We start from the raw sequence: 10,731 nt of genomic DNA on the forward strand, positions 1-10,731 counted from the left end.
AGAGAAAGTGTTAAATACAAAGAGTTAAACCATGATCATTGCAAGTCAGGAGCCACGTAACAATTCAATTAGGCTCGGCCAGCCATATGACCTATATATATGAAGTTCCACAACCCAGTAACACAATGGTAAACTAATCATGAAGGAGGGGAGAGAAGAGCAGACAGGTACTCACATAATGGCACAGCAGCAGCTACCCAGGACACCCCGACGCGCGTTTCGCTACTCCACAGTAGCTTTATCGAGGGGAAGCTACGGTAGAGGACCCGAATACAGTGCACAGCCAGGCAGGGACATGGCAGACCAAGCCAGGAAGTACAGCAATAATCAGGCACCTCCCCTAGGAAGAGGTAGCCTGATATAGCACATGATCACTAGGGCTTCCGGGTCAAGTCCTCCAGTACCATAGAGAGGACGGACCTGGAGGCCGAACTAAGAGGAGCGCGCAAGCGCACACATAACGTGGGGGAGACAGGAACCTAGGTACGAGAGGTGCGCGTGCTCACCCGGCTGGACCCCCGGAGCGACCGCGGCTCTGGAAGAGATGACGTCGGGACCAAGGTCCCGCCCCCAGGTGAGCGCGGCGTGACAGTGGTATTGCAGACCCCACTCAATGGCGGATTTCTCTGATGACCCTAATAATCACTATTGAAAAAATGTGTCCCAATACACCCTGTTACCCATGAAGCAAAAAAGGTATTGTTGAAAAAACCACCAGTAGTGGTATAAATCAGTGCAATTTGAATCAGTACAAATTGAATAATGAGATTTGACCTACTCCTATTAATGATGGTATAAAAAAAGGAGAAGCTAAAAATAGATTGTCCTTGGTAGATGTACTTGAAAGAATGGTCAACTGGTGGAAGCCCATTAACTAATCCTATGTTAGGTCCTCAAATAGAAATAGTTCAAATACATTGTTAGCTGAAATTAGACTGATGATGAAGAAAACATATGCATAGTAGATGGACAAGATGAAATGTCAACTGAAATTAGGCTGATAACAGAATAAATATATGCATAAATAAGCAAGCAATAATAACCATAGATCAAGATATTATCATGTCAAAATAAAGGAAAAACAGGGTACAATAGTATTGTACTCGTCTGGTTGTCCTACTGGGGTTCATCGGCTCAGTGGCAGAGATTCCCATGCACAAATCAACCATAATAGGGCACCAACCATAGGGAGGTGGTATGTAGCAACATCCCATATCAATGCCCAATTTAATATTTTACATGAACTATTCCTATTTGACGACCTAACATAGGATTAGGCTAAGTTCACACTTGCGTATGGCTGGTCTGCGTATAGCTGCGTATGTCCTCCCTTAAGCTCCACCTACACTCCGCCTACTTCCGCATGCGTCCTGCGTTGTCCTGCGTACCTATCTTTAACATTGAGTATGCAGGGACATGCGTTGCTTGCGAATGCGCCTGCATGCGGCATTTTGACGTGCCCGCTGACCGCACAGGAACGCAACATGTTGCATTTCTGTGCATTCGGCGGGCACGTCAAAATGCCGCAGGTGGATGCATGCACATACAACGCATGTCCCTGCGTACCCAATGTTAAAGATAGGTACGCAGGACACATGCGGAAGTAGGCAGAGCTTAAGGGAGGACGTACGCAACCATGCGTAGACCAGCCATACGCAAGTGTGAACTTAGCCTTAGTTAGTGGGTTTCCACCAGTTTACCATTTTTTCAAGAACATCTACAAAGGGCAATCTATTTTTGGCTTCTCATTTTTGTATACCATCACTAATAGGAGTAGGTCAATCCCTTTTCAATTTGTACTGATTCAAATTGCACTAATTTATACCACTACTGGTGTTTTTTTCCACAATTCCTTTTTTGTTTCACGGGTAACAGGGTCTATTGGGACACATTTTTCAATAGGGATTATTAGGGTCATTATGGAAAGCCACCGCTGATTGGGGCGCCATACCGCAAAAACTAATGGTGCCAACCTGCACTACCAGGCAGGATTCAGTATAGTGACCTATTAGGGATCAATAGGACATATATTATTTTTTTTTTCCTGATTGAAATTTACCCCCCCTTTTTTGTTTATTCTTTACTAATCTATATTGAACATGTTTTAGCCTTTCTTTAATAAAAGTTATATTTTAGGCGTCCTTGTTTCTATGGTTTTTGTCACTGAACCTTCAACTAGGCATGGTGGTGGCTGGGAAACTTGGCAAGCACTCACGACTACCATGTTTGGTCCTCGTCGTCAACTTGGTAGTTCAGCGTTTTCTGAAAGCATACCCAGATTTGCCATAGCTTCTAGACAAGGTAAGCCGCATCGGTGACTATTCCCACAAGTCGATAACAGCTGCCACTGCTCTGATATTGCAACAGCAAATTGCAAGTGCCAGCTCACCAACTAGTGTGCAACATGACCATGCACTAGAACTCCACACTGCACATGCTGGCAAGGCTTTGTGAACAGTAGAGGTCAGTTGTGAAATACGAGCTTCAACACACTGATCAGTATTCTGGTCAGCCTCCACACATAACAACTGAAGAGTGGTAATGAATGTGTGATATTTGGGTGGTTCTCCAAGACTTAGAGGAGTCCACAAAGGTGGTGAGTGATTATGATGCCATCACCAGCACAACAATCCCGCTTCAGTAACTACTTAATCAGTCACTGCTGACAATTAAGCTTAAAGATTTTCAAGCTGACCAGGTAGAGATGGAGGAAGACATGAGAGATAGATACTGCCCAGAATCATCTCATCTTCTTACTACGTATTGGGTAACAATAGGGGGTTGGAGGATGAAGAGAAGGAACAGCAGCTGGATGATAGTGCAAAGGAGGCTAGTACCCACACAAGTTTCATCCCATCTATCCTACATCAATGGGCTGAGGAGGGGAATGAAGAGGAAGAGATGAGGAGGAGAAGGAGATGGAGACTAGTCATCATGGTGGAGACAGGAAAGTGTTGGCTGTAGGGACCTTGACACATATGGCCAACTTTATGAACCGCTACCTTTCCTGTGACTATCACATTACATTCATATTGGCCAAAAAAGAGTACTGGTTGTTCAACTTGCCCACACCCACACAACATGGAGAACTTCGCATCACTTCTTCCAGAGGTGGAGAGATCTTCTAAAATGATGCTAGACCAGAAGGCAATTGTGGAAAATATGTTGAAAAAATTCCTAATTCTCTCTGTGACATTAAGCTATTGAGTCTCAATGCTGGACACCTGGCATGAGCTGTATCTTTATGCCTTTGAAGTTTTGTGCTGCCTGCCACTAGCGTGCCTGAGCGGGTGCTTTGTGCCACCGGGGGGGTTCATGACATACAGGTGCGTTCGCCTGTCAACAGAAAGTCTTAATTAGACCTAACTTTACAACACCATCAGATTACAGCAGCACATAAAGTGTTTTTAATGTTCAATATTTGAATGAAGTCGGCCAGTTATTGCCTTATAGCGCCATGGATGACTGGATGACCCTACTTATAATTTTTTACTGGCTTTGCTCTTTGTGTAGGAGTACCACAACTATACCTTCTTGATTTCTTATGAGCAACTCCAATTAGTGCCTTCAAGTGTGAATAGATGACCCTGATTGTAATTTTTGGCAGGCTTTGCACTGTGTGCAGAGCTTTTTTGAGTGTAGAGGTAACACAACTACTCTTCATTCAAATTATTTGACTGAAGCACTACTGTTGGTGCCTTCAAGGGTGTATGGTGTATGGATCCTTCTTATAATTTTGGAAAGGATTTTTAGTTAGTGCATAGCATTTTTGGGTCTAGGAGTACCTCTACATTACAATTTGACCAGAATGTGTATGACGCATTCCTTTATGTCTAACCGGGTGTATCTGAGTCCCTAATTTTTGACACTTCTTGTTTGCTTCAATATTTACACTGAAATGTCCTATTTTTTTCATACAAAATTAAATTTTGTGTAATTCTGTACCTAAGTAAAGATTTTGATATTTAAGATACAAAAGCTAATAAACATTAAAGGGAGTCTGTAGGGAACTTAGACACAATAAAAACCATACTAGCAATCTATCTGTTACTGGAACAGAACTTGAGAAAACAACTTTTAATTCCTATGCAAATGAGGGACTACAGTGCACCCTTAGCATGGCCAAGAGTTTAGTGCACCATTACACCTCCTAAATTACATATAGGAGCACTTCCCCACTTCAGATTGAAAGTGCTTGTTTCCCAGTGTGAGCATTTTCTGAATGCTGCTGACTTGTGTGCCCATGTGTAGTCACAATGTACAGAAGGAGGAGGCATTTTCTAAAGCCTCTCGCTACACTTGTGTGTATTATTGTAGTGAGTGGCAACAGCAGAAAGAAGACATGCAGGAGTATGTGCACGGCCACTGTGTGTGGGCAACTGGGCACAGGTAGTCCATATGTACATATATGCCAGCAGCATTCAGATAGTACTCACTTCAGAAAACAAGAACTGTCAATCAGAAGCATGGGAATATACAATTAAGGAGACATAATGGTGCACCAAACTATTGTTCATGCCAAGGGTGCACTGTAGCCCCTTCACTTGCATACAAATTAAAAAATATTTTCTCAGCACTGTATTAGTAACAGGTACAGTGATAGTGTGGTTTTTATAGGGGCCAAGTATCCTATACAGTGTTTAGCCCATTTAAATTGCATTTTGGGAGTCACAAAATCACTTTACTTATATCAAGTCATACATACCTTAAAATTAATGCCATTAAAAATTGCAACTAACCCCACAAAAAACGAGCACTTCTACAGCATTATTTAAAAAGAAAAACACCCTATGATTTTCAGACTGTGACACTAAAAAAATAAGTCTTAAAACATTTTTATTAGTTTGAATTGAATTTTAAGTATAACTGATGGACAGACGCACCCTCTAGAAGAGTTGGTAATACAGTAATACTGGACTTTGTATAAAAGTAGTCTCAAAAGTTATAAAGTGATAGCAAAATTCTTTTCTGCTTGGTGATAGTAAACAAATATGGGAAATAATAATAAAAACCTTAGCTACACTGAGTGAAACTTATTTCAGAAAATCCATCTACAGATTTACGAGAAAGGTTTCACAACAGAAATGCAAAGGAAGCATCTTTCATTAACGTAGAAAGGAACTGGCACCTCTGTTAAAACAAGTCGTAATGAAAAAGACTAGACAATAACTGGAAACAGCCAGCTTGAAGAAATACTTGAAAAATGATATGGTACAGTAACAACGCCAGTGGGATTTTAGATGTATAAATATTTGGAACATGACTTACAGTAAATGGTGAACAATCAGCGGAAAAATTAGATGATGTATTTTTCAGATTTTTACTGCCCACTAATGAATATGTCATCAATTACAGGCAAAGATGAATAGCAATAGTAATCGGAAATCCTAAACTAAAAGCTAGAGGGCACCTGCAAGGATGTCCAACATATAAACAGATATAACACTGATGTCAGTAACTCATCAGCACATCCCTTGCTTTATTATGTTTTAATATATTTATACTGTACTTGACCAGTAAATAAAGCAATAATAAAATACTCATTGCCCAGCGCATAGTATATAGAATGGAGATGGAGCGCCCGAGTGCGCGTGGCATGAGGGCGTGAGAGAGCGTGCGCGGTGCAGGACCGTGGGGTACTCGGTACGGGGCCCGTCGTCTTCAACGGGAGACGGTGTCACGGCGGCGACCCGGTCCGTGGCCCTGGGGCGTCCATTAAATAAAAATGATGAAAGGGGAAGGGGAAAAGTTGTTGGTCATGTTGAAGTGTGGTAAAAATGAAGAAAAAGTTTATAGATGGTTAAATACGTGACGCCACCTGTGGTATTCTGGTCAGAGGTGACCAGTGCTGCGGTGTTGTTCCCCTGAGACTGTTGATGTTTCGGAGCTGAGGTGAAAATAGCTCTCCACAGGTAGAGCAATAGTCCCAGGGCAAAGATGATAGATTGATAGCAGGATGGCTGTGAACGTTAGGGTGCAGAGAAATGAGAGGAGGACACAGAGAGGTGCAGTTTCTTTACCTTTTACTGGCAATTGGTTGCAATCCAGAGTACCACATACAGGTGATGGGATGAGTCCGGCTCGCCTGGAGGGATTCAAGGGATCCACCTTGCCAGGTGGGGGTTAGGACCTTCCTTCTGCGCTTTGTGTGTGGGTCTCCGCGGTTTATAACTAAGCTGCGACCCTCAATTGCGTGATTATTTCACTTGCCTGTACGGCTGTCAGCATGAGCCTATTCCACGGGTACCGCCCTTTTCATCATCAGCCCCAGGCTCCCTATCTGCTGCTGTGTCCTCAGGTGTTCAATGTCACACAGGAATTTACAATCCCCTGTACTTTCAGATTCAGCAGTCAGGACATACAGCTCATGACCACCAAGGACTCTGACGTCCCTTTTCTCTCTATTAGCGCTTCGCTCAGGGGTCTGCTACACGCAGTTTTTAGCTACCCCAGAGCCTCTCCATCTGCTTGTGTCCTTTCCCTCTTCACAGATCAGCTCCCTGTCTTGAACTGACTGGATCTTCCAGAAAGATCTTTTTACCTCACGTTTAACTGTCTTGTCTTTTTCCTCACAGCTCACAGCTGCTCTTGTTTCCATGACAACTTCCTCAGCTCACTTCTAGCTGACCTACCAACCCCCTCTGCTGGCCAGAATTTATAAGGCAACTCCCTTTTCTGACCTTCAGCAGGTATTGTGATTTAATCTCTGTTACCTGGCATGGGGGTCCCCTTCTGCCTCCAAGCATGACTTCACCTCTTAGAGGGAGGCAATGTCACTGTGACAACCGGACTCTGGGGTGTCACAGAGACTAAGGGTACTGTTACACTTAGCGACGCACCAGTGATCCCGACAATGATACGACCTGGTAAGGATCATTGCTGCATCGTTAAATGGCCGCTAGTGAGCTGTCAAACAGACAGATATACTCGCCGAAGCAGCAGCGATCCGTATAATGACCTCGGCGGTTGTTGGTATCTTGTCACACAGCAGCTATTCAGGCGTCCCCTGCCTTCATCCATGTGTTCTGCATCACCAACAATGTCGCTCGTTGACGTCAAACACTGCGATGCATACTGGCTAGCGGGACACCAGTGATCAAAAATGGCCCAGGCCATTCGAGCATGATCAGCGAGATAGCAGCGGGGGCCTGGTCGCAGCTGCGTGTCACATGTAGCGAGATCTCTAGCGAGATCGCTGTTGCGTCACAAAATTGGTGACACTTCAGCGATCTCGCTATGTGAGAAAGGGCCTTAACACAAATCAAACAGATAAATCTAAAACTTGACTTTGACAAGAAATACAGCCAAAGTTTATAGAGTGAAATCCCTAAAAGTTCTCAAAAGTTCATAAAAGTCAAAGACTATCTACTATGTAGTAAAGAATAATCAGTGCCACCATCAAAGAGACCATTGTGCTTGTCAAGTGATATTTCCAGGAAAAGAAAAGGCTAGAAACTTTTTTCTGTCCCTCACTAGCTTCAGTTTTGTCGACAAATCAATTCCTTCTTTAAGATGTTGCCCCATCTGGAAGAGCATTTAAACTTCTCCTGCTGTTCTTTCATCGTTTTAGGTTCAACTAATCCATCAGTTACATTCTGGCTGTACTACAATATAAAGGGATTGCTGTGATGATGTAATCCTTTTTATAACTTTTATGAGGGATCTACATAAAGAAGATGGGACCAAATATTGCTGCTGAAAATCAGATCATGTTGCTTATCGGTCCTATTCTTCACTGTAGAGAAGAGTGTCGTGATCCTTACGCTTCTTGGTACAGTTATGAAGCTAAAAGAGGGTAAGCTTGGAATGTTGTATAATACCATAAAGAATTAAAAGAATTTAACCTAAAATCAGCATGTTTTTATTAGAACAGAAAAATACTTCAAAGAGTGTGCGGTATAACCAAAAGCACACTGTAAAAAGAAGGAAGAGATCAGAAGCTAACAAACAAAGCAGAATGCGAGAGAACAAATACAAGAAGTAGACAATAGTGCTCCACTTTCAATCGGAGCATCTATGAAATGTCACAGCAAATACTACGCAAATGTGCATGTTAGTTTTAGAAATCTGCAATGTATGCACCGTATGCTAAGTAAATGTCACATAGGCATATATATAGGGCACACAGTAACTTTAAAACCGAGAAAAAATCAGTTCAAATATTAACACTTCAAACAGTGATAAGAAAGCACTTTATATTTATTATGGCAGGTAGACATTTAGGAGTCGCAGAAATGATTATGCACTGTAGCTGCAGGTCAAAAATCCTGCTTTCCATACCTGGGGTCTCACAAACAAATTTTTCATAGTTTCTGTTCTCTGAATCAACGCTATGATCAGTACTACAATAAAAATAGCAGAATGCTGCAATCCTGAATCCTATTTCTGTGCCAGTGATCATCAGTAGAGTTGAGCGAAACAGGTCGGTCAGATTAAAAAATCGCCGACTTTCGCCAAAGACCATAGCGTGAGGTCGGCCATGCGGTCGGCGCCCGAGCGCCAAAGTCAGATTTCACAGAATGCTTGCACGTGACTTTTTTCAGCCAATGAGCAAGGACATACACTGTGTGCAATGAGATGACATGTGTAGCGTCCGGGGAGGAGAGAGAGAGAGAGATTTCTCACACTTTAAAAAAGCGGTACGGCATGTAGGTGTCCTCCACTCCCTGCCGACTTTGCTTCCCCATTGACATGCATTGGGTTTCGTGTTTCAGTCAGACCTCAGACTTTTCCCGATAGTCGGCCGATTTTGTTCGACTCGACTTTTGAGAAAGTCGGGTTTCATGAAACCTGACTCGACCCTAAAAAAGGAAAAGTCGCTCATCCCTAATCATCAGTAAATGGGTAACGGCTAAACTATTTGTAAAGATATTACAATGGAAGGCATGTACTTAGGTTGCTGTAACATTCATATGTGTAGTTGTTCCTTCCACTTCTGCCATTAGATGAAGCCCCACCTTCATTGCAGTAACAACGATCAACACTGAAGTGATTTTATTTCGCTTTCTGGGACTTGTAGTGTTCACAATACAAGGAGGCTGTGGGTTAATTTCTCAACATTTCCTAAAAAAATGCAGCCATATTTCCTAATACGAGATGACAATATTAATACATAACAGGGTGCAGCAAGCCCCCATGTTAAAGGCAGAGACTTTACACGTTCAAAAATTTGGTGAAACAATTACTCACACATTTACCAATCATGGAGATAGTGGTTGTCTATTAAAAATGCACACTGATAAGGCTGCTATGATGTTGGTAAATATGGCTGACTTTTTTTGTGACTTTTTTTATTTTATGTCCTTTTTGGTGAATCTTCAAAATTATTGTCATGTTAGCTCCCTGCTTTGAGCGTTGGATGGGGCTACATATTATTTAAACCCTAGATCCATGCTCCAGTTATGTTTATTACAGACTCCTGAGACAGTGACTACACGAAACGTGCGTTGGGGCAGTGGGAGTACCTACAGTATGCCCTGTCTATTTATGTAAGTCCTTTTGCATTCTCTTGTTGTACTTTGCATGCACGCTTTATAGCAGCACCTAACACCATATGCACTTTCACATTTAGGAAATTAAATTTATTTATAGTTATATCTTTGAACTGGGCTTGCCATAGGTATTACTACAATATAATATGAAGCATGGTCTCCTGTGACTAACATGTGGCATTGCAGCCTCTGACATTATTCATGCATATTTTAACTGGTTTGAAATATTTACTGAATAAAGATATAATTTTTTATGGCACATATACTCTTTGGTTTCTATTGTTTGTCCGCAAACATAATTGTGAATATTAGACTCTAATAGATCTCTTTTCTTTAAGTAAAACATGCTGCCTATTTGCAATAAATTTTCTTCTTTTTGATTGCAAACAACAGACTAATGTCTCCTTTTAATTATCTGCGAGTCCTAAAATGTCACATACTTTTGCCTAAAGCATACATGTGATTTTGAATAATTTTCCTAATTTAAAAAATGACAAAGTCTAATAAATTTTAAAAAAATATTCAGGATTGAGAGTCCTCAGTAGTTGATACCTTTTAATGGCTAACTGAAAAGATGGTAACACATTGCAAGCTTTCGAGACTACTCAGGTCTCTTCATCAGGCTTGACTAATACAAAATCTGAAGTCACATATTTATGCACAATACAGCCTAGAAAAAATGCAATAGATAAGACAAGTGACGTGAAGCAGAACTATCAATATGGGAGAGGGAGAAACATAAATATAAACATTGGACCAGTTCATAATTAAGGAGTCTGGATGTTTTATGGTCCTCTGATTGGGGTCTAGTTCCCTGTTGTGATGCCCCGCAAGGTTTTAAAAGGAAATTCCTTAATTGATGTAAAAAGACATAAATCCATGCGACACATTCATTCCAGCACTGAGAGTGTCAAAGTTCGTCATAAATTTGTACTCCCAAACTCGTCTCTCTCTCTGAGAATTGAAGTTACCTTTCAATACCAGTAATTTCATATCCACATTGCTGTGATCAGGGATACAGAAATGTTTTGCCACAGGTAGATCCATTCTTTTTTCTCTTATTGTGTGATGATGAGCATTCATCCTTGTTCTAAGCTTTTGCCCTGTCTCCCCCACATACAGACCCCCAGTTGGACATTTAGTACAAATAATTAAGTACACCACATTAGATGTAATGCAGGTGAAAGTACCTGGGATCTTGTAGTCCTGATGTGAGTTGGGGATCTTTATCTTGTCCGTG

This window comes from Dendrobates tinctorius, unplaced genomic scaffold (genome assembly GCF_039654945.1).
Source record: "Dendrobates tinctorius isolate UK_male_01 unplaced genomic scaffold, ASM3965494v1 ptg000003l, whole genome shotgun sequence".
In the NCBI taxonomy this organism is placed as follows: Eukaryota; Metazoa; Chordata; class Amphibia; order Anura; family Dendrobatidae; genus Dendrobates; species Dendrobates tinctorius.